This window comes from Capricornis sumatraensis, chromosome 16, assembly GCF_032405125.1.
Source record: "Capricornis sumatraensis isolate serow.1 chromosome 16, serow.2, whole genome shotgun sequence".
NCBI classification, from domain to species: domain Eukaryota; kingdom Metazoa; phylum Chordata; class Mammalia; order Artiodactyla; family Bovidae; genus Capricornis; species Capricornis sumatraensis.
Window position 1 is genome coordinate 4,326,652 of NC_091084.1, and position 26,647 is coordinate 4,353,298.

The 26,647-nt window shown below is 38.8% G+C and overlaps 1 protein-coding gene and 1 pseudogene across 3 annotated transcripts in view; both read right to left on the minus strand.

The window, feature by feature from the left end:
* Positions 1-26,647, minus strand: part of GRIA4 (glutamate ionotropic receptor AMPA type subunit 4) — a 630,202-nt gene that overhangs the window by 315,026 nt on the left and 288,529 nt on the right. The gene's annotated exons all lie outside the window — the stretch shown is intronic.
* On the minus strand, positions 4,731-4,849 carry LOC138093299 (5S ribosomal RNA; annotated as a pseudogene).

Genomic DNA, 26,647 nt, shown 5'->3' on the forward strand with positions numbered 1-26,647 from the left:
ACACAAAATCTCACATGCTCAAGGACCCAGGGAATAAGCAGTGGTTTGAAAGGAGCCTGTGTTAGATGTACTTGCTGAGACTCAGAGAGGCAGAAGGCAAATGGAGTTCAACCTGGGAACACAGACACTGGAAGCAGCCATTTTTAGAGGCTCTTTCTGTCGTGAGAACACTGGTGCTAGTAAGCACCAATTCAGAATCCTCCCTCAAGCTGATTAGCATGAAAACCCAACCCAAACCCAACCATGGAACTAGTACCGAGATGTCTCAGGCCAACCAGCTATCTGGGTGAGACTACAGCTCCATGTGCCACCAAGGAAGCTGCCTCAGGACACCCCTGAGTCCCCAGCTGCTCTGAGACCCAGCCCTGCTCATAAGAGGGGCCAGGACCCAGCCTTTCTCACCAGCAGTCTAGCACTAGTTCAGGGACTCCTGAGATTCCTATTGCAAGGGCAATAAGAGACTGCGGGTCCCAGCTCCATGCCCAAGTGGGCTGGAACTAGTCTCTGGACTCCCTAGGCTACTGCCCCACCCACCAGTGGACTGATATCAGCTCTGAGATATTTGCTCCCTATAGCAACAGATTCAGGAATCCAATACAATTTACCAGTGAGTTGGCAATAGCCCCAGGAAATGGCTTCACCCATCAGTGAGACAGTACTAGTCCTGTGATACCCTGGGCCCTGGTCCCACTCACCAGTACTGACACCAGCCCTAGCACCACATTGTGCTCCAATGCTTCTCATTGGCATGTTGCACCCAGTACAAGACTCACTGGACTCCTAAACCACTCACCTTAGGATCTGATACCGTTCACCAGCAAGGCAGCACTACCTTTGGGACACTCTGGAACCTGTAGCCAGCTGTGTTAGGAACTGACCCCACCATCAACAAGCCAACAGTAAATCTGGGATCCCCTGGCCAGCACTAGTCACTCTGGGACTCAGCTCCTCTCACTTCTGGGCCAGCAATAGCCTGAAGCTACACAGCCTGCCATATTAAGACCTGGCCACACTGGCCAACATTTGCTGCACAAGTCAGGGTCTGGAAAGCAGTGGAACTATAGGAAAGCCACACTTATAAGACTACCCACAGTAGTCAGCCTTTCACAATAGAAAGGCCCATGCAGTTCATGAAAGGAGCTCCCCTAGAGCATATACCCCTGGTGACTAGAGGAGTGGATTCATCCCATGCATGAGACATCCATAGAAAAAGCCAATTCTCCAAGATCAGCAAATTTAACTAACATAACAAATACAAAAATTAAAACAGCAAACTGGACAAAATGAGAAGAACAAAGATATGTTCCAAATGAAGAAACAAAATGAATCCCTAGAAGAAGAACTAAGTGGAAATAAGCAATCTCTCCAATGAAGAGTCTTAGATAATGATCATAAAGATGCTCAAAGTACTTGAGATAAGAATGGACAAACACGTTGAGAACTTTAACAAGGAATTGGAAAATATAAAAAAGATTCAAACAGAGCTTAAGAATACTATAACTGAAATAAAATATATACTAGAAGGAATTAACAGTAGATTAGATGATATGAAGGAACAGATTTGTGAACTGCAACAAAAGTGGAAGCTGAAAAGAAGAAAGAAAAAAACAGTAAAATTATGAGGACAGTTAGGAGAACTATGGAACAATGTCAAGCATATTAACATTAATATTTTAGGGGTCCCAGAAAGAGATGATAGAGAAGGGGCAGAAATTATATTTGAAGACAAAATAGCTGGAGATTTCCTTAGCCTGAGAAAGAAACAAATATCCAGGTCCAGGAATCACAGAGAGTCTCAAACAGGATCAAACTGGAAGTACACACTAAGGCATGTCATATTCAAAATGGTAAAAATTAAATTAAGAAATATTATTAAAATCAGCAAGGGAAAAGCAACAAGTTAAGAATAAAGGAATTCCCAAAAGTCTATCAGCACACTTTTCAGCAGGAATTCTGTTGGTCATAAGGGAATGTGTTAGTTCTTCATTTGTGTCCAACTCTTTGCAACCCCATGGACTGTAGCCTGCCAGGCTCCTCTGTCCATGAAATTCTCCAGTCAAGAATACTGGAGTGGATTGTAATTTCCTTCTCCAGGGATCTTCCTGACCCAGGGATTAAACCTGGGTCTCCCACATTATGGGCAGATTTTTTACTGTTTAAGCCACCAGAGAAGAACCCATAAGGGAATAACATGATATATTTACAAATGACAAAAAGGAAACATGCACAACCAAGAAGCCTTTCATTTAAGAAGGCTATCTGGCAGGGATTTCATTCTGATTTGAAGGAGTTCAGCAAGCTAGCAAAGGGTTTTACAAGAAATGTTCTTTGGCCTTCTCTAAGTAGAAAAGAAAAAGCCACAACTAGAAATATCAAATGGATGGAAGGAAAGATTTGTTGGTAAAGGTAAATATACAGTTAAGTTAATAAATTGACCACATATACAGCTACTAGGAAGCTTAAAAGATCAAAGTAGGAATATCATCTATATGCATAGTGCATAATTAAGATATATGCAAGCAAGAAAGTGTAAAACATGATGTCATAACAGTAAATGGGAGTAGGCTGTTAAAATGCATTTGAACTTAGAACTGCAACTTAAAATAATCATGTATACATAGGATGGTGTATATAAACCTCATGGTAACCACTCCAATACTTTGGTCACTTGATGTGAAGAGCTGACTCATTGGAAATGATCCTGATGCTGGAAAAGATTGAGGACAGGAGGAGAAGCAGGTGACAGAGGATGAGATGGTTAGATGGCATTGCTGGCTCAATTGACATGAGTTTGAGCAAACTCTGGGAGATGGTGAAGGGCAGGGAAACCTGATGTGCTGAAGTTCATTGGATTACAAAGAGCTGGACATGACTTAGCGACTGAACAATAACAACAGTCGTAATCACAAACCAAAAATCCGTCATAAATATACCTATGGAATAGAGAAAGACATTTGACTATATCTCTAAAGATAGTCATCAAATCACAGGGGAATATATCTACAGGAAAGAAAGGACCAAAAAACTACTCAACAATAATCCAAAATCAATTAACAAAATGGCAATGAGTACAAAACTATTAATAATTACCTTAAATGTAAATAGACTAAATGGTCCAAAGAAAAGACACAGAGTAACTGAATGTATACATAAATAAGACCCATACAGAAGCTGCCTCCAAGAGACTTACTTCAGATATAAACACACACAGACTGCATGTGAGATGAGAAAAAATATTCCATGAAAGTGAAGAAAGCTGGAGTATCAATATTTATAAAAGACAAAACAGACATTAAAACAAAGACTGTAACAAGATGATCAAGGGATCAATCTAAGAAAAATATAAAGCACTGTAAATATATATTGTCCCTACATAGAAACACCTAAATACATAAAACAAACACAATAATAATAAATAGTGGACTTTATCCCCTCATTTACATCAATGGCCAAATCATCCAAATCAATAAGGAAACACTGATCTTAAATGACACATAGAGCCAATGGACTTAAATGATAACAGACCATTCCGTCCAAAGCGGCAGTATACATATTCTCTTCAAGTGTACATGGAACATTCTCTAGGAAAGATCAGGTGCTAGGCCATAAAATATTAATCAATAAACACAAAAATACTGAATTCATGGGAAGGATCTTTTCTGATCACTTTGCTATGTGACTATAAATCAACTATTTTATTAACAGTTTGCACTAAAAATGCAAAAATCACAAATATTTGGAGGTTAAACAACATGCTAAAAACAACTAATGGACCATTGAAGAAATCAAAGAGGAAACCAAAAAAATATCTGGAGAAAAATAAAAACACAATGACCCAAAATCTATGGGTTGCAACAAATTAGTTGTGAGAAGTTTATGGTGATAGAACTCTGCCTCTGGAAACATAAAAAAAAATCAAGTAAATGAACTAATTGCATACTTCATTAAAATAAAAAAAAGTAGAACAAGCAAAACCCAGGCAAAACCCAGTAGTTCAGTTCAGTTCAGTCTCTCAGTCATGTCTGAAGTTTTGCAACACCACGGAGTGCAGCACTTCAGGCTTCCCTGTTCATCATCAACTTCCTGAGCTTGCTCAAACCCATGGCCATCGAGTCTGTGATGCCGTCCAACCATCTAATTTTCTGTTGTCCCCTTCTCCTCCTGCCTTCAATCTTTCCCAGAATCCTTCTACCTGTGAATCAGGTAGCCACAGTACTGGAGTTTTAGCTTCAACATCAGTCCTTCCAATGAATATTCAGGACTTACTTTCTTTAGGATTGACTGGTTGAATCTCCTTGCAGTCCAAAGGACACTCAACAATCTTCTCCAACACCACAGTTTAAAAGCATCAAATCTTTGGTGCTCAGTCTTCTTTATAGTCCAACTCTCACAACTATACATGACTGTAAAAACCATAGCTTTGACTAGACAGAACTTTGCTGGCAAACTAAAGTCTCTGCTTTTTAATATGCTATCTAGGTTAGTCATTTCTTCCAGAGACCAAAGAAAGAAAAGAAAGTGAAATCGCTCAGTCGTGTCCAACTGTTTGCAACGCCATGGGCTGTAGCCTACTAGGCTCCTCATCCATGGCATTTTCCAGGCAAGAGTGCTGGGGTGGGTTGCCATTTCCTTCTCCAGGGGATCTTCCTGACCCAGGGATTGAACCCTAGTCTCCTGCATTGCAGGAAGACGCTTTACTGTCTGAGCCACCAGGAAAGCCCTCAAAGAAAAGCCTACAGTACCTGGTATTCTCAGGCAGCCTCCCATCCATGTACTGGTTAGGCCCAACCCTGATTAGCTTCTGAGATCAGATGAGATCGGGCACATTCAGGATGGTATGGCTGTAGCATCTTTTAATTTCATGGCTGCAGTCACCATCTGCAATGATTTTGGAGCCCAAGAGACCAAAGTCTGTCACTGTTTCCATTGTTTCCTCATCTATTTTCCATGACGTGATAGGACCGGATGCCATAACCTTAATGTTTTGAATGTCGAGTTTTAAGTCAACTTTTTCATCTCCTTTTTCACTTTCATCAGGAGACTCTTTAGTTCTTTGCTTTCAAGGAGTCATCTGTATATCTGAGATTATTGGTATTTCTCCTGCAATCTTGACTCCAACTTGTGGTTCACCCAGTATAGCGTTTTGCATGATGTACTCTGCATGTAAGTTAAATATGCAGGGTGACATTATACAGCCATGATGCACTCCTTTCCCAATTTATAACTAGTCCATTGTTCCATGTCCAGTTCTAACTGTTGCTTCTTGTTCTGCACACAGACTTCTCAGGAGGCATGTAGGGTTGTCTGGTGTTTCAGTCTCTAAGAATTTTCCACAGTTTGCTGTGATCCACACAGTCAAAGACTTTGGCGTAGCAAATATCACAGAAGTAGATATTTTTCGGTACTCTCTCACTTTTTGTATGATCCAACATGTGTTGGCAATTTGATCTCTGGTTCCCCTGTCTTTTCTAAATCTAGCTTGAATATTTGGAAGTTCTCAGTTCATGTACTGTTGAAGGCTGGCTTGGAGAATTTTGAGCATTAATTTGCAAGCATGTGAAATGAGTGCAAGCATGCAGCAGTTCAAACATCCTTTGGCATTACCTGTCTTTGGGATTGGAATGAAAACTGACCTTTTCTAGTCTTGTGGTCACTGCTGAGATTTCCAAATTTGCTGGCATATTTAATGCAGCACTTTCACAGCAACATCTTTTAGTATTTGAAATGGCTTAACTGAAATCCCATCACCTCCACTAGCTTTGTTCATAGTGATGCTTCCTAACACCCACTTGACTTCACATTTCAGGATGTCTGGCTCTAGGTGAGTGATCATACCATCTGGGTTAACCAGTGGTTATGTGGGTCATTAAGATCTTTTTTGTATAGGTATTCTGTGTATTCTTGCCACCTATTCTTAATATCTTCTTCTTCTGTTAGGTCCATACAATTTCAGTCCTTTATTTTACCCATATTTGTATGAAGTTTTCCCTTGGTATCTCTAATTTTCATGAAGAGATCTCTAATCTTTCCCATTATATTGCTTTCCTCTATTTCTTTGCATTGATCACTGAGGAAGGCTTCTTTCTCTCCTTGTTATTCTTTGGAACTCTTCATTCGATGGGTATTTCTTTCCTTTTCACCTTTGCCTTTAGCTTCTCTTCTTTTCTCAGCTATTTGTAAGGCCTCCTAAGACAACCTTTTTGCCTTTATACATTTATTTTTTGGGGGGATGTTCTGAATCACTGCTTCCTGTACAATGTCATGAACCTCCATCCATAGTTCTGCCTATTAGATTTAAAGCCTCGAATGTATTTGTTACTTTCACTGAGTAATTGTTAAGTATTTGATTTAGATCATACCTGAATGGTCTAGAGGTTTTCCCTACTTTCTACAATTTAAGTTTGAGTTTTGTAATAAGGAGATCATGATCTCAGCCACAGTTAGCTCCTGGTCGTGTTTTTGCTGACTGTATAGAGCTTATCTATCTTTGTCTGCAAAAAAATATTATCAATCTGATTACTGTACTGACCATCTGGCCATGTCCATGTGTATAGTCATCTCTTGTGTTGTTGGAAGAGGGTGTTTGCTATGACTAGTGCATTCTCTTGGCAAACTTTGTTAGCCTTTCCCTGCTTCATTTTTTACTCCAAGGCCAAACTTGCCTGTTACTCTAGGTACCTCTTGACTTCCTCCTTTTGCATTCCAGCCCCTTGTGATGAAAAAGGACATCTGGTTTTGGTGTTAGTTCTAGAAGATCTTGTAGGTCTTCACAGAACAATTCAGCTTCAGCTTCTTCAGCATTAGTGGTTGAGGCATAGACTTAGATTACTGTGGTATTGTATGGTCTGCCTTGGAAATGTACAGAGATTATTCCGTCATTTTTAAGATTGCACCAAAGTACTGCTTTTGGAGTCTTTTGTTGACTATGAGGGCTACTGCATTTCTTCTAAGTGATTCTTGCCCACAGTAGTACATATAAATGGTCACCTGAATTAAATTCACCTATTTCAGTCCATTTTATTTCACTGATTCTTAAAATGTTGATGCTCACTTTTGACACCTCCTGTTTATCCACTTCCAGTTTAGCTTGATTTATGGACCAAGCAGTCCAGATTCCTATACAACACTATTCTTTACAGCATCGGACTGAAGAGACGGAGCAGGTGTGAGAGCAATGCACTGTTTTGGATGCGACTGATGATGGAAGTAGAGCCCAATGCTGTAAAGAACAAACTCAGTAGAAGGAAAAACATTCATAAGTATCATAGTAGGAATAAATGACATAAGAACTAAAAATAAAATAAATAAATAAAGAAAGAAAACATGAATGAAACCAAGAGCTAGTTATTTGAAAAAAGAAGCAAGATTGAAAAACCTGTAGACAGACTCATCAAGGAAAAGAAAAGAAAAAGAAAAGGAGAGGTTCAAAATTAATAAAGCTAGAAGTTAAAAAGGAGACATTACAACTGATATCACAGAAATACAAAGGATCATAAAAGATTATTATAAACAATCCTATGCTAATAAGATTGACAACCTAGAAGAAATGGACAAATTCCTATAAATGTTCCTTATCCCAAGATTAAATCAGTAAGTAAATATGAAGAGACCAATTACCAATAAAATTGGGTCATTAATTTTAAAAAAATCTCAACAAAGATCACAGGTGTTTATTGACATAACAGGTAAATGCTACCAAATATTTAGAGGAGCATTACCACCCATCCTTCTTAAATTAGCCAACAAAACAGCAAAAGAAGGAATACTTACAAACTCATTGTAAGATATGAACACCATCCTGATGTCAAACCAAAGATATCACAATAAAGAAAATTCTAGGCTAATATCTCTGATAAAGGTAGATGTAAAACTTCTCTATAAAATATTAGCTAACCCAATTCAATGATCATTAAAAAATCATACAAAATAATCAAATTGGATTCATTTCAGGAATACAAGGATAGTTCAACATCCCTAAGTCAATCAATGTGCTTACCATGTTACCAAATTGAAGAACAAAATAATGCAATCATTTCAATAGATGTGGGAAAATCTTTCAACAAAATCTAACAAATATTTATGATAAAAAACAGATAATAAAGTGTGTATAGAGGAAACATAACAGTATAATGAAGTCTAAATGAAAAATTTAAGCACGGGCGGCTGCAACTGGTGCACTAAGCTTGGCTGAAAGAAGCTACCCCATGTCCGAGGTCAGGGGCAGAAGCCAGGAGGACCCCATGCCCAAAGGGCGGCAGCCAAGAGGAGTTACCCCACGTCCGAGGTCAGGGGCAGCAGCCGAGAGTGCCAGGCTGCGACAGTGCAGGAATGGCTGAGAGGGGCTATCCCACATCCGAGGTCAGGGGCGGTGGTCAGGAGGAGCTACCCCGTGTCCGAGGCCAGGGGCAGCAGCCAAGGGAGCTACCCCGCATCGGAGGCCAGGGGCAGCGGCCGAGAGGAGCTACCCTGCATCTAAGGTTGGGGCGGCAGGGAGGAGCCACCCTGTGCCCGAGGCCAGGGGTGGCCACCGGGAGGAGGAACCCCATATCCAAGTAGTGGTGGCTGCACAGGCGCAGAAGGGCCTAGAGAGGCTATCCCACGTTGAAGGTCAGGAAAGGCAGTGGTGAGGAGATACCCTTCGTCCAAGGTAAGGAGCAGTGGCTGCACTTTGCAGGAGCAGCCGTGAAGAGATATTCCATGCCCAAGGTAAGAGAAACCCAAGTAAGATGGTAGGTGTTGCAAGAGGGCATCAGAAGGCAGACACACTGAAACCATACTCACAGAAATCTAGTCAATCTAATCACACTAGGACCACAGCCTTGTCTAACTCAATGAAACTCAGCTATGCCCACAGGGTAACCAAGATGGGCAGATCACAGTGGAAAGGTCTAACAGAATGTGGTCCACTGGAGAGGTAATGGCAAACCACTTCAATATTCTTGCCTTGAGAACCCCATGAACAGTATGAAAAGGCAAAATGATAGGATACTGAATGAGGAACTCCCCAGGTCAGTAGGTGCCCAACACACCACTGGAGATCAGTGGAGAAATAACTCTAGAAAGAATGAAGGGATGGAGCCAAAGCAAAACAATACCCAGCTGTGGATGTGACTGGTGATAGAAGCAAGGTCCGATGATGTAAAGAGCAATACTGCATAGGAACCTGGAATGTCAGGTCCATGAATCAAGGCAAAATGGAAGTGGCCAAACAAGAGATGGCAAGAGTGAACACTGACATTCTAGGAATCAGCAAACTAAACTGGACTGGAATGGGTGAATTTAACTCAGATGATCATTATATCTACTACTGCAGGCAGGAATCCCTCAGAAGAAATGGAGTTGCCATCATGGTCAGCAAAAGAGTCTGAAATTCTTGGATGCAATCTCAAAAACGACAGAATGATCTGTTCGTTTCCAAGGCAAACCATTCAATATCACCACAATCCAAGTCTATGCCCCAACCAGTAATGCTGAAGAAGCTGAAGTTGAACGGTTCTATGAAGATCTAAAAGACCTTGTAGAACTAACACCCCAAAAAGATGTCCTTTTCATTATAGGGGACTGGAATGCAAAAGTAGGAAGTCAAGAAACACCTGGAGTAACAGGCAAATTTTGCCTTGGAATGCAGAATGAGGCAGGGCAAGGACTGATATAGTTTTGCCAAGAAAATGCACTGGTCATAGCAAACACCCTCTTCCAACAACACAAGAGAAGACTCTGCACATGGACATCACCAGAGGGTCAACACTGAAATCCGATTGATCATATTCTTTGCAGACAAAGATGGAGAAGCTCTATACAGTCAACAAAAACAAGACCAGGAGCTGATTGTGGCTCAGATCATGAACTCCTTATTACCAAATTCAGACTTAAATTGAAGAAAGTAGGGAAAACCGCTAGACCATTCAGATATGACCTAAATCAAATCTCTTATGATTGTACACTGGCAGTGAGCAATAGATCTAAGGGACTAGATCTGATAGATAGAGTGCCTATCTATGGATTGAAGTTCATGACATTGTACAGGAAAGGGATCAAGACCATCCCCATGGAAAAGAAATGCAAAAAACAAAATGGCTGTCTGGGGAGGCCTTGCAAATAGCTGTGGAAAGAAGAGAGGTGAAAAACAAAGGAGAAAAGGAAAGATATAAGCATCTGAATGCAGAGTTCCAAAGAATAGCAAGAAGAGATAAGAAAGCCTTCCTCAGTGATCAATGCAAAGTAATAGAGGAAAAGAACAGAATGGGAAAGACTAGAGATCTCTTCAAGAAAATGAGAGATCCAAGGGAATATTTAATGCAAAGATGGGCTTGATGAAAGACAGAAATGGTATGGACCTAACAGAAGCAGAAGATATTAAGAAAAGGTGGCAAGAATACACAGAAGAACTGTACAAAAAAGATCTTCATGACCCAGATAGTCATGATGGTGTGATCACTAATCTAGAGTCAGACATCCTGGAATGTGAAGTCAAGTGGGATGTAGAAAGCATCACTATGAATAAAGCTAGTGGAGGTGATGCAATTTCAGTGGAGCTCTTTCGAATCCTGAAAGATGATGCCGTGAGAGTGCTGCACTCAATATGCCAGCAAATTTGGAAAGCTCAGCAGTGGCCACAGGACTGGAAAGTGTCAGTTTTCATTCCAATCCCAAAGAAAGGCAATGACAAAGAATGATCAAACTACCGCACAATTGTACTCACCTCACACGCTGGTAAAGTAATGCTTGAAATTCTCCAAGCCAGGCTTCAGAAATACGTAAACTGTGAACTTCCTGATGTTCAAGCTGGTATTAGAAAAGGCAGAGGAACCAGAGATCAAATTGCCAACATCTGCTGGATCATGGAAAAAGCAAGAGAGTTCCAGAAAAACATCTATTTCTGCTTTATTGACTATGCCAAAGCCTTTGACTGTGTGGATCACAATAAACTGTGGAAAATTCTGAGAGAGATGGGAATACCAGACTACCTGACCTGCCTCTTAAGAAATCTGTATGCAGGTGAGGAAGCAGCAGTTAGAACTGGACATGGAACAACAGACTGGTTCCAAATAGGAAAAGGAGTACATCATGGCTGCATATTGTCACCCTGCTCATTTATCTTATATGCAGAGTACATCATGAGAAACGCTGGAGTGGAAGAAACACAAGCTGGAATCAAGAATGCCGGGAGAAATATCAATAACTTCAGAATTGCAAATGACACCACCCTTATGGCAGAAAGTGAAGAGGAACTAAAAAGCCTCTTGATGAAAGTGAAAGAGGAGAGTGAAAAAGTTGGCTTAAAGCTCAACATTTAGAGAAGTAAGATCATGGCGTTGGCCCCATCACTTCATGGGAAATAGATGGGGAAACAGTGGAAACAGTGTCAGACTTTATTTTGGGGGGCTTCAAAATCACTGCAGATGGTGACTGCAGCCACGAAATTAAAAGACACTTACTCCTTGGAAGAAAAGTTATGACCAACCTAGATAGCATATTCAAAAGCAGAGACATTACTTTGCTGCCTAAGTTCCATCTAGTCAAGGCTATGGTTTTTCCAGTGGTCATGTATGGAAGTGAGAGTTGGACTGTGAATAGGGCTGAGCACTGAAGAATTCATGCGTTTGAACTGTAGTGTTGGAGAAGACTCTTGAGAGTGCCTTGGACTGCAAGGAGATCCAACCAGTCCATTCTGAAGGAGATCAGCCCTGGGATTTCTTTGGAAGGAATGATGCTAAATCTGAAACTCCAGTACTTTGGCCACCTCATATGAAGAGGTGACTCATTGGAAAAGACTCTGATGCTGGGAGGGATTAGGGGCAGGAGGAGAAGGGTCCGACAGAGGATGAGATGACTGGATGGCATCACTGACTCGAAGGATGTGAGTCTGGATGAACTCTGGGAGTTGGTGATGGACAGGGAGGCCTGGCGTGCTGTGATTCATGGGGTTGCAAAGAGTCAGACACAACTGAGCGACTGAACTGAGCTGTGTCATATTCAATGGTAAAAAGCTGAAAGAATTTCCTCTAATATCAGGAATAAGACAAGGATGGCTTCTCTCAACAATTTTACTCAGCATAATATCAGAATTTGTAGCCACAGCAATCAGACTAAAAAGAGAAATAAAAGACCTCCAAATTGGAAAGCAAGAAATAAATATATCACTGTAGGTGACATGACACTATAAATATAAAATTCTAAATATATGACCAAGATATTTAGAAGTAATAATTTGGTAAATTCCAGGGCACAAAATTAATATGTAGAAATCTGTTGTATTGTATATACACTAACATCAAAGTATCAGAAATAAAAATTAAAAGAACAATTGGAATTGCAGCAAAAATAATAAAATATAGAGGAATAAATCCAACAAAGGAGGTAAAAGATCTGTATTTGGAGACATATAAGACACAAGAAAGAAATTGAAGACCACACCAAAGATGACAACAGACCACATGCTCATGGATTGGAATAAGTTATATTGTTATAATGATCATACTACCTAAAGCAATCTGTGATTTGATGCAATCCCTATTTAAAAAATGACATTTTTCACACAAGTGAACAAATAATTCTGAAATTTGTTGGAAACATAAAAGATTTCAAATAGCCAAAACAATTTTTGAGAAAGAACAAAATCTGGAGACATTATGCTATCTGATTTCAAGCTATACAACAAACCTATAGTAATCAAAACAGTATGGTACTGGGACAAAAACAGACACGTGGATAAATATGGACCAGAATACAGAGTCCAGAAATGAGTTCACAGTTATATGCTCAATTAATCTAGGACAAAGGAGCCGAGTATACAATGAGGTAAAGCAGACTCTTAAATAAATGTTGTTTGGTACAGCTACATGCAAAGTAATTAAACTGGGCTGCTTTCTCACACCATATACAAAAATAAACTCAAAATACATTAAAGACTTAAATGTAAGACATTAAACTAAAATTTCTGGAATAAAATAGGCAGTATTCTCTTTGACATTGGTCTTAGCAATGATTTTATGGCTGCTGCTAAGTCATTTCAGTCATGTCCGACTCTGTGTGACTGCATAGATGGCAGCCCACCAGGCTCCTCCATCCCTGGGATTCTCCAGGCAAGAACACTGAAGTGGATTGCCATTTCCTTCTCCAATACATGAAAGTGAAAACTGAAAGCGAAGTCGCTCAGTTGTGTTGGACTCTTAGCGACCCCATGAACTGCAGCCTACCAGGCTCCTCCATCCATGGGATTTTGCAGGCAAGAGTACTGAAATGGGGTGCCACTGCCTTCTCTGCGTATTCTCAAAGATAAGCAAATTAGATTACATCAAACTAAAAAGCTTTTGCACAGTGAGGGAAACTGTCAAAAAAAAAAAAAAAAAAGAAAGAAAGAAAGAAAAGAAAAAAGAAATGGTCACCTATTAATGGGAGAATATATTAACAAATGACACATACCATTAGAGGTTACTATCCAAAACATATAGAGAACTCATACAATTCAAAATAAAAATAGTAAATAATCTGTTGAAGAAAGGGACAGAGGATCTACATAGACATTTTTCCAAAGAAGAAAGAGAGAGGGCCAAAAGGGACTTGAAAACATACTCAACATAACTAATAAACAGGGAAATGTAAAGTTAAAACCATGATGAAATGTTACCTCACACTTTTCAGAATGGCAAAAGGACAACAAATAATGGGTTGGCAATAATGTGGCAATAAGAGAACTACTGTGAATGGTTGATGGGAATGTAAAATGGTGTGGCCACTATGGAAAACATTATGGAGAATCCTCAAAACGTTGAAAACAGAATTATTATAACTCCACTTGAGTATTTATCTGAAGAAAATGAAAACACTCATTCAAAAAGATATATGCACCCCTATGTTCATTACAATAATAAAGATATGGAAGGGCCTTAAGTGCCAATAAATGGATGAATGAATAAAGATGTTGTGTATATTTATATATATACACAATGATTTCTTACTCAGATATAAAAATGAATGAAATCATGTTCTCAGTGACAAAATGGAAAGACATAGAGGGTATTATGTTAAATGAAATAAGTTCAGACAGAGATATATAAAGAGTATATTATTTGACTTGTGTGGAATCTAAAAAATAAAGCAAATAAATAAGCATAGAAAAACAGAAATGGGTCACAGATTTAAAGAACAAACAGGTGGTTGCCAGAAGGATGGGTTTAGGGAGAAAATAGAAATAGGTGAGGGAAATTAAGAGTTATAAACTTATAGTTGCAAATAAATGAGTCATGAGTATAAAATTTACAGTGTTGGGAATATAGTCAATAATTATATATTTTTGCAGTGACAATCAGTACCTGGAGTTACTGTGGTGATCATTATAAAATGCATAGAAATATTGAATCACTATGTTGTGTCACCCTGCTTATTTAACTTATATGCAGAGTACATCATGAAAAACGCCAGGCTGGAAGAAGCACAAGCTGGAATCAAGATTCCCAGAAGAAATATCAATAACCTCAGATATGCAGATGACACCACCCTTATGGCAGAAAGTGAAGAGGAACTAAAAAGCCTCTTGATGAAAGTGAAAGAGGAGAGTGAAAAAGTTGGCTTAAAGCTCAACATTCAGAAAACGAAGATCACGGCATCTGGTCCCATCACTTCATGGGAAATAGATGGGGAAACAGTGGAAACAGTGTCAGACCTTATTTTTTTGAGCTCCCGAATCACTGCAGATGGTAATTGCTGCCACAAAATTAAAAGACGCTTACTCCTTGGAAGGAAAGTTATGGCCAACCTAAACAGAATGTTAAAAAGCAGAGACATTACTTTGCCAACAAAGGTCCGTCTAGTCAAAGCTATGGTTTTTCCAGTGGTCATGTATGGATGTGAGAGTTGGACTGTGAAGTAAGCTGAGAGCCAAAGAATTGATGCTTTTGAAGTGTGGTGTTGGAGAAGACTCTTGAGAGTCCCTCGGACTGAAAAGAGATCCAACCAGTCCATCCTAAAGGAGATCAGTTGAGTGTTCATTGGAGGGATTGATGCTAAAGCTGAAACTCCTATACTTTGGCCACTTAATGTAAAGAGTTGACTCATTAGAAAAGACTCATGCTGGGAGGGATTGGGGGCAGAAGGAGAAGGGGACAACAGAGGGTGAGATGGCTGGATGGAATCGCCGACTAGATGGACATGAGTTTGAGTGAACTCCGGGAGTTGGTGATGGACAGGGAGGCCTGGTGTGCTGTGTTACATGGAGTCGCAAACAGTCGGACATGACTGAGTGACTGAACTGAACTGACTGAACTGATGTTGTGTACCTAAAATAGTATTTTAGGTCAGTTATACTACAAACTTAAGTAACACAACACATATAATCCTAGAAAAAGAGATCAGATTTATATGTGTATCAAAGGTTATGGCAGGGGAAGAGGTGACTGAACAAACCAGTCAAAAGGTACAAACTTCCAATTTGAAGGTAAATGAGTGCTAGGAATGTAATGAACAGCATGATAAATACAATTAACATTGTTGCATGTTATAAATAAAAGTTAAGAAATCCTGAGTTTTTATCACAAGAAAATATACTTTTTCTATTTCTTTAATCTTGTATCTGTATTAGGTGATAGATGTTCACTAAACTTATGTGGTAAACATTTCATGATGCATACAATTCAAATGATTATGCCATGCATCTTAAATTCATAAAGTGCTGAATATCAATTGCATCTCAATAACACTAGAAGAAAAAAATTTATAATGTCACTATTGTGTCTATGTCCTGTTCTAGACTATAAACCACTTGAAGGAAATGCCTTTACTCTTTAAAGTATATTTGTTTAAATGAACAATATAGATAAAACCCTCCTCAAAAGATATGCATAAACATTACATGTTTTCTCTTTACATTGCTGTTTTGTTCATTTGCTAAGTCATGTCCAACTCTTTGTGATCCCATGGAATACAGCACGCCAGGCTTCCCTGTTCTCCAATATCTCCAGGAGTTTGCTGAAACTCATGTCCACTGAGCCGGTGATGTCATCCAACCATCTCTTCCTCTGTCATCCTCTTCTCTTTCTGCCTTCAGTCTTTCCCAGCATCAGGGTCTTTTCCAATGAGTCAGGTCTTCGAATCAGGTGCCCAAATGTTTCAGCATCAGTTCTACCAATGAGTATTCAGGGTTGATTTTCTTTAGGATTGACTTATTTGATTGCTTTGCTGTCCAAGGGACTCTCAAGAGTCTTCTCCAACACCACAGTTCAAAAGATCAATTCTTTGGTGCTTAGCATTCTTTATGAAAAACCATAGCTTTGTCTATACAGACCTTTGTCAGCAAAGTGATGTCTCTCCTTTGTAATATGCTGTTTAGGCTTGTCATAACTTTTCTTCCAAGGAGCAAGCATCTTTTAATTTCATGGCTTCAGTTGCCATCCACAGTGATTTTGGAACACAAGATAATAAAATTGCTCACTGTTTCCATTGTTTCCCCATCTAATTGCAGTGAAGTGATGGGACTGGATGCCATGATCTTAGTTTCTAAATGTAAAGTTTTAAGTCACTTTTTCACTCTCCTCTTTCATCTTCATCAAGAGGCTCTTTAGTTCCTCTTCACTTTCTGCCATAAGGGTGGTGTCAGCTGCATTTGAGGTTGTTGATATTTTTTCCAGCAATTTGATTCCAACTGTGCTTCATCCAGCCTGGCATTTTGCATGATTTAGTCTGCATATCAGTTAAATAAGCAGGGTGGCAGTATACAGCTTTGATGTACTACTTTCCAATTTTTAATCAATCCATTGTTCCATGTCTGGTTCTAACTGTTGCTTCTTGATCTGCATACAAGTTTCTAAGAATACAGGTAAGATGGTCTGATATTCCCATTTGTTAAAGAATTTTCCAGTTTGTTGTGATCCACACAGTCAAAACAGAATTAAAATAAAAGAAAGATACAAATTAATTGATACACAAAATAGAGTTAAACCCACAGGCATAGAAAACAAGCTTATAATTACCAAAGGAGAAATGATGGGGAGGGATAAATTAGGAGTTTGAGGTTAACATATACATACTGCTGTATATAACATAGATAAAAGCCAAGATCTCTAATGTATAGCATAGAGATCTATATTTATATTTGTAATATCCTATAAGGGAAAATTATTTGAAAAACAATATATACACACACACAAGTTTGCCAGGTGATGCTAGTGGTAAAGAACCCACCTGCCAATGCAGGAGATAAAAGAGACACAAATTTGATCTCTGCATCAGGAAGATCCCCTGGAGGAGAGCATGGCAACCCACTCCAGTATTCTTGCCTGGAGAATTCCATGGAGAGAAGAGCTTGGTGGGCTACAGCCTTTGGGGTCTAACAGAGTTAGACTGAAGCAACTTAGTGTGTGCTCACACACACACAAACACACACATATATATTTATATACCTGACTCACTTTGCTATATGTCTGAAACTGACACGGTATTATAAACCAACTACATTTCAATAAAAGAAACACACTGAATAAAATTCAGTCAGTTCAGTTCAGTCACTCAGTCCTGTCCGACTCTTTGTGATCCCGTGCACTACAGCACACCAGGCTTCCCTGTCCGTCATCAACTCCTGGAGCTTACTCAAACTAATGTCCATCAAGTTGGTGATGTCATCCAACCATCTCATCCTCTGTTATCCCCTTCTCCTCTTGCCTTCAATCTTTCCCAGAACCTTTCCAGTAGGTCAGTTCTTTGCATGAGGTAGCCAAAGTATAGGAGTTTCAGTTTTAGCATCAGTCCTTCCAAATAATATTCTAGACTGATTTCCTTTAGGATTGGCTGGTTGAATTTCCTTGCTGTCCAAGAGACTTGCAGTCCAGTAATATTTTTTAAATAAAATTATTGAATGGTAAAAGTAAATAAATAAAAGCATTGCATTTAAAATACCAATAGTAGCACAGTAAGTTTCTGTATCCTGCAAACATCTACTAAGACCTCCACAGACTTACATTTTTTAAATTTATAACATTTCACTTAATCCTTTTTGTTCCCTGGCTTGAGACAGAAAGAGGAAATGTATTGGAAGAATGGTGTACAAGGGCATTGAGATTATATAAGGGATGCTTCACTTTTTTTTCCTTAATTTTCTGTACTTGATAGTATTTTAAAAACTGGCAATTTATAGAGGTGTCATGTCATTTCTTCAGCATGTAAATAGATAAGTAAGCTCCAGATACCTGCTGCCAGTGTCTGAAGTTGAGGATGGAAAACACACGTGCCCTTAGTGACACAGCTAAACATACTTTCCGGGTGAAACTTAGAAAGATATGATGCAGCATGCAGGCACTGAAAAAACCAAAGGTGACATAGACCAATGTACATTGGCTTACATAAAGGTAACAGCTGTCTCTTCTACAGGTTAGCTAGAGAAACTATTTGTATACAAAAAGGATGTAGAAAAGGAGAAAAAAATTTGGAGAAGTTCCCACACAAGCCTGTGGTTCTTACCCATGCAGGTGGTAGGAAAAAAAAAAAAAGATTATCTTCTCTCAGGTTTTGGTAGTCAATTTTGCATTTTGAATAGCTAGCAGCATTTCATGGCTGTGAGAGTGATTAAAAAAAAAAAATCTGTGTTTTCTCCTAATTTGGAGAAGCATAAAGTCCACTTGTATGATTCAGACCGCCTTGATCATCCATCAGTGTTGCAGTACACTATGTTCTAAAGGGGAATGCTTCAGAAGAAGTAACCTATTTTTCAAATTGACATTTAAGACTGTTAAGACTATCACAACGATTTCACTCAGCATTTGTGTGTGTGTGTGCGTGCTGCTTTTGGTCAGTAAAGTCATCCTGAGCCACAATGAAATTAAAGATAATCATTAGAAAATCTGCTTATGTAAGCTTAAATTTCACTTCAGCATGTCAGAATATTGCCTTCTGTGCTTTTCTTTGAAGCAGTGTCAACACAAATAAGATAACAGAATTTGAATTGGTAATGTAAACAGTTTAGGGTATGATTGACTTTAATGATTATCCAACTGGAAAAAAAAAAAAAAAAGAAAACAAGAAGGATTACAAAAGATAAAACTGCTCAAGGTCACAGAGCAAGTAAAGCAAAAGCCTCTTCAAGTCCAGCACTGAGTCAGATTATGTTGCGAAGAAGACTGCAATAGGACACATGCATCATGTCTCTGAATGCTGCAGACATTGTCACAAATATGTACTACAATTGGTGTTAGTCTCTTCGTAATCTAGATAAGTTCAGAGAAAATAAAATTAGTAGGGCCTTGAGTAGCTTGAGCAGAAGTGCAGCGACTGAAATGGACCCCCGCAGAAGCGCAGCTGAGAGGAGCTACCCCACATCCGAGGAGCAGCGGCTACAAGGGTGCAGGAGGGTTGAGAGGAGCTACTCCATGTTCAAGATCAGGAAGGGCGACCTCGTCCAAGGTAAGGAGCAGTAGCAGTGCTTTGCTGGAGCAGCCATGAAGAGATACCCCACGTCCAAGGTAAGAGAAACCCAAGTAAGATGGTAGATATTGTGAGAGGGCATCTGAGGGCAGACATACTGAAACCATGATCACAGAAAGTTAGCTAATCTAATTACACAAACCACAGCCTTGTCTAACTCAATGAAATTAAGCCATTGATTTAAGCCATGCTGTGTGGGGCCACCCAATATGGATGGGTCATGGGAGAGAGGTCTTACAGAATGTGGTCCACTGGAGAAGGGAATGACAAACCACTTCAGTATTCTTGCCTTTAGAACGCTATGAACAGTATGAAAAGGAAAAATGATAGGATACTGAAAGAGGAACTCCCCAGGTCGGTAAGTCCCCAATATGCTACTGGAGATTAGTGGAGAAAAAGCTTGAGGACAAATGAAGGGATAGAGCCAAAGCAAAAACAGTACCCAGTTGTGGATGTGATTGGTGATAGAAGCAAGGTCTGAAGCTGTAAAGAGAAATATTGCATAGGAAACTGGAATCAAGGCAAATTGGAAGTGGTCAAACAGGAGATGGCAAGAGTGAATGTCGACATTCTAGGAATCAGCGAACTAAAATCGACTGGAATGGATGAATTTAACTCAGATGACCATTATATCTACTACTGTGGGCAGGAATCCCTTAGAAGAAATGGAGTAGCTATCATGGTCAACAAAAGAGTCTGAAATGCAGTACTTGTATGCAATCTCAAAAATGACAGAATGATCTCTGTTTGTTTCCAAGGCAAAGCATTCCATATCATGGTAATCCAAGCCTATGCCCCAACCAGTAATGCTGAAGAAACTAAAGTTGAATGGGTCTATGAAGATCTACAAGACCTTTTAGAACTAACACCCCCCGCCCAAAAGATGTCCTTTTCATTATAAGGGACTGGAATGCAACAGTAGGAAGTAAAGAAAAACCTGGAGTAACAGGCAAATTTGACCTTGGAGTACTGAATGAGGCAGGGCAAAGGCTACTAGAATTTTGCCAAGAGAACACACTAGTCATAGCAAACACCCTCTTCCAACAACATAAGAGAAGACTCTACACATGGACTTCACTAGAAGGTCAACATGGAAATCAGAGTGATTGTATTCTTTGCAGCCAAAGATGGAGCTCTATTAAGTCAGTAAAAAAAAAGACCAGGAGCCGACTGTGGCTCAGATCATGAACTCCTTATTGCCAAATTCAGACTTAAATTGAAGATAGTAGGGAAAACCACTAGACCATTCAGGTATGACCTAAATAGATTTAAGGGACTAGATCTGATAGATAGAGTGCCTGATAAACTATGGATTGAGGTTCGTGACATTGTACAGGAGACGGGGATCAAGACCATCCCCATGGAAAAGAAATGCAAAAAAGCAAAATGGCTGTCTGGGGAGGTCTTACAAATAGCTGTGGAAAGAAGAGAGGTGAAAAACAAAGGAGAAAAAGAAAGATATAAGCATCTGAATGCAGAGTTCCAAAGAATAGCAAGAAGAGATAAGAAAGCCTTCTTCAGTGATCAATGCAAAGAAATAGAGGGAAAGAACAGAATGGGAAAGACTAGAGATCTCTTCAAGAAAATCAGAGATACCAAGGGAACATTTCATGCAAAGCTGGGCTCAATAAAGGACAAAAATTGTCTGGACCTAACAGAAGAAGACGATATTAAGAAGAGGTGGCAAGAATACACAGAACTGTACAAAAAAGATCTTCACAACCCAGATAATCAACGTGGTGTGATCACTCATCTAGAGCCAGACATCCTGGAATGTGAAGTCAAGTGGGCTTTAGAAAGCATCACTACAAACAAAGCTAGTGGAGGTGATGGCATTCCAATTGAGCTCTTTAAAATCCTGAAAGATGATGCTGTGAAAGTGCTGCACTCAATATGCCAGCAAATTTGGCAAACTCAGCAGTGGCCACAGAACTAGAAAAGGTCAGTTTTCATTCCAACACCAAGGAAAGACAGTGCCCAAAATGCTCAGACTACTGCACAATTGCACTCATCTCACACACTAGTAAAGTAATGCTCAAAATTCTCCAAGCCAGGCTTCAGCAACACATGAACCGTGAACTTCCAGATGTTCAAGCTGGATTTAGAAAAAGCAGAGGAATCAGAGATCAAATTGCCAACATCTGCTGGATCATGGAAAAAGCAAGAGAGTTCCAGAAAAAAACATCTATTTCTGCTTTATTGACTATGCCAAAGCCTTTGACTGTGTGGATCACAATAAACTGTGGAAAATTCTGAAAGAGATGGGAATACCAGACCACTTGACCTGCCTCTTGAGAAACCTATATGCAGGTCAGGAAGCAACAGTTAGAACTGGACATGGAACAACAGACTGGTTCCAAATAGGAAAAGGAGTATGTCAAGGCTGTATATTGTCACTGTGCTTTTTAACTTATATGCAGAGTACATAATGAGGAACGCTGGGCTGGATGAAGCACAAGCTGGAATCAATATTGCTGGGAGAAATATCAATAATCTCAGATATTCAGATGACACCACCCTTATGGCAGAAAGTGAAGAGGAACTAAAAAGCCTCTTGATGAAAGTGAAAGAGGAGAGTGAAAAAGTTGGCTTAAAGCTCCACATTCAGAAAACGAAGATCATGGCATCTGGTCCCATCACTTCATGGCAAATAGATGGGGAAACAGTGGAAACAGTGTCAGAATATTTTTTGGGGTTCCCAAATCACTGCAGATAGTGATTGGAGCCATGGATTCAAAAGACGCTTACTCCTTGGAAGTAACGTTATAACCAACCTATATACCATATTCGAAAGCAGAGGCATTACTTTGTCAACAATTTCCGTCTAGTCAAAGCTATGGTTTTTCCAGTCGTCATTTACGGATGTGAGAGCTGGACTGTGAAGAAAGCTGAGTGCTGAAGAATAGATGCTTTTGAACTGTGGTGTTGGAGAAGACTCTTGAGAGTCCCTTGGACTGCGAGGAGATCCAACCAGTCCATCCTAAAGGTGATCATTTGGGTGTTCATTGGAAGTCTGATGCTGAGGCTGAAACTCCAATACTTTGGCCACATCATGCGAAGAGCTGACACATTGGAAAAACCCTTATGCTGGGAGGGATTGGGGGCAGAAGGAGAAGGGGACGACAGAGGATGAGATGGCTGGATGGCATCATCAACTTTATGGACCAACTTGATGAACCAAACTCGATGGCCAACTCGATGGTAAACTCTGGGAGTTGGTGATGGACACGGAGGCCTGGAGTGCTGCGATTCATTTGGTCACAAACAGTCGGACACGACTGAGCGACGAACTGAATTGAACTGGGTAGTTTGAGATCAGCACTTTGAGATTTAATATAAGCCTTGAACCTTTGGTAAAATTCTAATATCAAGTGCCTTTTATAGTTGCAATTCACAGAACTAGCAGCCTATTACTATTTTTATAGATCTGTATTTCATCACATCATGAAGTTAACATCTTAATTTGTCTTCTACACTTTTATGTTTCCTGGTTTTTATCAATTGTATTTGTAATTAAACCAAATCTTGTGTTCTTTTTTTTTCCAAAAAGTGCTTATTTACCTTTTGGTTCGATTTTCCTTCAGAACGAGGGTAGAATCCACTAAATGCTTCCATCTCCCTGTGTGTGGCTAAAATGTCTAACTCCCACATTTAACTGCAGATATTTTAGTCATGAGCCCTGATTTCCTTTGACTTGAGAATTCCAGATTCCATAATTCAACATTTTTAAGTATTCTTCATGTCACTGTCTATTTTTATATGAATATAGTTTATCAAAAAAATTTTTTATCATCATTTTCAAAGGCTTTAACAGATTGTCCTTATTTCATACCTGACTTCTAGTTTTCATTCCAGCTATTCATGAATGTATGGACTAGTGGTTACAAAGCCTTTTATTCTCTACTATTTATTTGCATAGATATTTCCAGTTGCTTTTTGAAATTAACAGTGATATTGTAGACTATCTTAATTCTATTAATTTTAGAAACATCACATAGAGTTTTATAGGCTGCTTAGAATATTTTAATGCCATTTTAATATAGCATATTTTGATTTCTAGAATGATATTTCTTGTCATATAGTCATTCAATATCAATTTTATATTGAACATTATCTTATTTTCAACAATAGTTTTTAGTATTAGTGTTACTAATCAAGCATGGACTAGTTCCATTCACTTTTATTTCTTTGATTTTTTGGGGGAATCTCTTATTTACAATGAACAGTCAATATACTCCTATTTAATAAATATAAGTAAACTATTGTAAAGACAGTATATTTTCATTGTTAATGCTAATAAAATAAATACAGAACTAGAGATAAAACCCCAAACTAGGAATACTGTCAATTCATCTTTTTGTTTTACTACAAACAGTAAACAACGTTTTAAAACATCAAAATTATATGATACATGATACTTGTATAATTCTCCCACTTTGTTTTTCTGTTTCTGAACTTGAAGAACAGCTCAATGAACAGAATTCTTCACTTCTTACAGCCTGTGTTATGTTGTTTACAGAATGTTTCCTTGTTCTTAAATTTCTCTAAACTCCATGACTGTAGGAACAACATTACAGTTTTTGTATTTCTCAAGGGGTAGGGGGTCTAATAAAGCTCTACATAAACCATGGGGTTTCATGTACAATTGGGGAAAGATAATCACTATTACTCATTCACTGTGTCTGCTCAAATTTATATTATAAAGTATTATATAATCATTTATGAATTACTTTGACTATAGTCTACTAGAACCAAATGCTTTTTGATTGTTTACGCAGAGAAGAAAGATGGATTTTGAACAGTTCTAAAACTGTCTTTGGTCTGAACTACCAGATTAGAGTCTCTCTGTTTTTTTCACCAGAATGGAATGAATAAAAATCACTGTAATGTTTAAAACATACACTAAGGAAAAGAGTGCTTTTCACCTCTGTTTTCTGAGGAGAATCTGGGGAGTCAGAAAGCAATGCCTCCATTTCCATAGGGGTGAGTCCTGGCTCTGGTAACAATCCTTTATCTAGTCTCTGAAGGAGATTTCTCTTTGATTGAGGGAGTCCATTTCTCTTTTCTGAAAGTTCAGGATGTACCTTAACAGCATGTTTACAGCCTAATTCATGGTGGAATTGCTAGTGATTCAATTAAAACCACTGTTGTGTAGGTCAAATATTTATTTATTTATTTTAACCATTTATCATTTATTTATTATTATTATTACTTTACAATATTGTATTGGTTTTGCCGTACATCAACATGAATCCACCACGGGTGTACACGTGTTCCCCATTCTGAACTCCCCACCCACCTCCCTCCCTGTACCATCCCTCTGGGTCATCCCAGTGAACCAGCCCCAAGCATCCTGCATCTTGCATTGAACCTGGACTGATGATTCGTTTCTTATATGATATCATACATGTTTCAATGCCATTCTCCCAAATCATCCCACCTTCTCCCTATCCCAGAGTCCAAGACTGTTCTATATGTCTATGTCTCTTTTGCTGTCTTGCATACAAGGTTATCATTACCATCTTTCTAAATTCCATATATATGCGTTAGTATACTGTATTGGTGTTTTTCTTTCTGGCTTACTTCACTCTGTATAATCGGCTTGAGTTTCATCCACCTCATTAGAACTGATTCAAATGTATTCTTTTTAATGGCTGAGTAATACTCCATTGTGTATATGTACCACAGCTTTTTTATCTATTCATCTGCTGATGGACATCTAGGTTGCTTCTATGCCCTGGCTATTATAAGCAGTGCTGTGATGAACATCGGGGTACACGTGTCTCTTTCAATTCTGGTTTCTTCAGTGTGTATGCCCAGCAGTGGGATGGCTGGGTCATATGGCAGTTCTATTTCCAGTTTTTTAAGAAATCTCCACACCGTTCTCCATAGTGGCTGTACTAGTTTGCGTTCCCACCAACAATGTAAGAGGGTTCTCTTTTCTCCACACCCTCTCCAGCATTTATTGCTTGCAGACTTTTGGATTGCAGCCATTCTGACTGGTGTGAAATGGTACCTCATTGTGGTCTAGATTTGCATTTCTCTGATAATGAGTGATGTTGAGCATCTTTTCATATGTTTGTTAGCCATCTGTATGTCTTCCTTGGAGAAATGTCTATTTAGGTTAAATATTTAGACAGAACTGCTCCTGCAGAGTAATGTTCACATTACATTTAGGCTTATCTTACAAAAAATCGAAAGAACCTCACAATAAAAGACCTTGGTTATGGACCAAGAATTTTCCCCCACACTGAATTACAAGAGAAAAATTAATATATACTATATCTTATTTGTAATTTGATTGCCAGAGTCTATCACAGTACATGATACAACACCAGCACCTGAAAATTCTTGGTTAAATGAATGAATTAGTAAATTAATTAGTATAATTAATCCAGTCTTGGATTCTGTTTAGTACACTTTCACCTAAAAAATTCTCATAAGGAGATAGTAAAGCATTATAAAGATAAATGTTTCATAAATCAATAATATATTGAGAAGTAAAATCTACACTGCTTAATGATTAGATTTTGAAATTTGTTATAATGAATGAACCTAAAGAAGAACAAATTATGCTTCACTTTCATCATGACTTGCAATAAACCACTATTATAGTAGATGCACCTCAATGACACGATCTTAAGTGCTGTAACAAGATCATTAATATTTTTAAAAAGCATTTTAATAAACTGCTGATTTATTCTAGGCGTGAACACCTTTACCCTAGGCAATTGTTACCATTGGCAAGATTTCTCCAATATTTTCATGTTTCAATTGTTTGATTTTAGTAGTAGATTAAAAGACAGAATCCAGAAGTTGAGAGATTAGCTAGATGTTATTTAAATATGGAACAAGTGACTTTTTGACATAACTGTAAAGATGTGAGCATAATTTGATTATATATATTATAAGTTTCCTGTGAAAGGACTATCATTTGAAAAATATTAAAGGTCTAAGCTATATCAGCACATGCTTAGTTCAAGCTTTATTAGAAATGTCTAAAGGTGATGGTTAGTTGCAACTTCCCAAGAAACATTTTATGTCTCTGTGACACCTTACAGAAATAAATTGCTCCAGTGCACCAACCCCAAGCATCCAGTATCATGCATTGAACCTAGACGACCCAGAGGGATGGTACGGGGAAGGAGGGAGGGGTGTTCAGGATGGGGAACACGTGTATACCTGTGGCAGATTCATGGTGATGTATGGCAAAACCAATACAATATTGCAAAGTAAT